This window comes from Gadus morhua, chromosome 11, assembly GCF_902167405.1.
Source record: "Gadus morhua chromosome 11, gadMor3.0, whole genome shotgun sequence".
In the NCBI taxonomy this organism is placed as follows: domain Eukaryota; kingdom Metazoa; phylum Chordata; class Actinopteri; order Gadiformes; family Gadidae; genus Gadus; species Gadus morhua.
This window is the reverse complement of record NC_044058.1, coordinates 23,225,460-23,227,454: the sequence shown is the minus strand read 5'-3', so window position 1 is coordinate 23,227,454 and position 1,995 is coordinate 23,225,460.

Genomic DNA, 1,995 nt, shown 5'->3' with positions numbered 1-1,995 from the left:
TATGCTTTGTATTTGTCATGTTTTTGATTTTATAGACATTTTACTTCGCCACTATGTATTCTTTTAGTAGAAGTAAGTCTTATTTCTTAAAATAAACAACTTTATAAATAATTGTAAATGTACAATATCGTAGAATGGGCCGGTTAATTACTGTTAAAAGTAACATCTGACGTACAGATTATTAAAGGTCCCTTTGTGATGAATAATAATTGATAATAGTAATATGTAACATGGCACCTATAGTCCTTTACCTTTCATGATGGGGGGGGTGTTATCGGAGCATGTAATCCACTTCCAGTCTGGTGGTGGTGATAAAAGGCAGTGAACGCTCACCGCACACGGGTCAGTGGAAAGGTGCGGGAAAATAAACACTACCACCAGAGAGCAGTGTTGTACTATTGTCACTCCCTCAGTTGAACCCATTTTATGTCTGCTTGGCAAGCGGTCCTTCTATAGGCCTACGTCACACAAAATAATTGATTGACACCTTGCACTATACGGTGCTTAAAAGCAATAGTCAAATTATTGTTATATTATTATTGACTATATATAGGCCTACAGGTAGGCCTATGTATGTATATATGTATATATGTATATGTATTTGTATATATGTATATATGTATATATATATATATATATATATATATATATATATATATATATATATATATATATATAAACTTGACTTTGGACGATTTGAGTTTAAATCTGCGAATCCAAAACTTGGGGTATGACAGGAAACTGACTGAAGCCATACAAACCATAGGCCTACACAACAAATAATAACGAAGTCTACAACTGATACTCCGGTGAAATGCTGTTATCACTTCCCACAGGCGGCAATCCTTCCCCAAACCCACCGCTGTGTTCCTTTCTCCAATCTCCACACCTCTAGTTCTGCACTCGCCTTTCTCACATTTTTCAGCACCATTCGTCATAGGAGAATAGACCCTTATCGGACATATATCAGACAGGGCCATTTCTGTCAGCCATTCATCCATCCATACCCACCCACCCAGCCGTCCATCCATATCCACCCCATCTCTCCTGGTCATTTATTCAGTCTGATGTCCATCTGTCCAACCTGCACTCCTCCGTTTGTCTGTTGTTCCTCCACGCTGTCCATCGTCTCTGCTTCATGTATGCCGGAACGCGCACGCACGCACGCGCGCACACACGCACACACAGGATATTACTTTAGCAGTTTCCCACATTGCTTTCCCCGCAGGCACAGAACAAGTCTTAACCGACCTGTATATATTCTTAATATCCGTATTTATCAGTTATTCTGAATTTGAGTAATTTATGCTTTCCGTCGTGGATACTTCAGTAGAGCCGAGGCAAGGGAAACAACACGAATGTTATCAGACGGCTCCAGAGGACTTTTTGTTATTTTATATGAATAGTCCTTGGTAGCCTTTGTTGTTTGGACTTGTAACTGGCTTTAAATGAAGATTTTCTCAAAGTTGTTTCTAACAAAATGTTACTGTATACTCATCAGCTGTTCTGTATGCATTTTCTATATATAAATAATAAATTATACACAATAGATGCAAAATAAGTATATAATTATAAAAAAAATGCTCAAATTAAATAGTGTCAACCATAATAAATATCTCTTCATTCAAATCAAAAATCCCAGTCTAATCAGAAGTTCCTCTCAACGAGGAGACGTAACAGTTTGAAACTATAAAAGACGGACGAGGCTGCTTCCTGAGGTCGCTGGCCTTAAAGAGCCCTGGAACGGGATCACAGGAGGGCATTTTCCACTCAATTGTCGCTCATCTCCTGTCCTCCAAATTCCTGACCGGAGTGACAAAGCTGTAGGACGGGTTGAGACATGACCGCTCAGGGCCACCTGCGGAGATCCCACAGGATTTCAGAAGGTTTTTCGCAAAAAATGCGTGTTCACCGCTTGCTTATCTGCGTCTTGTAATTTCAGTCAGGCCACGATCGAGAGGACTCCCGTTCGCACTTGCGTTAAAATGATTAAAT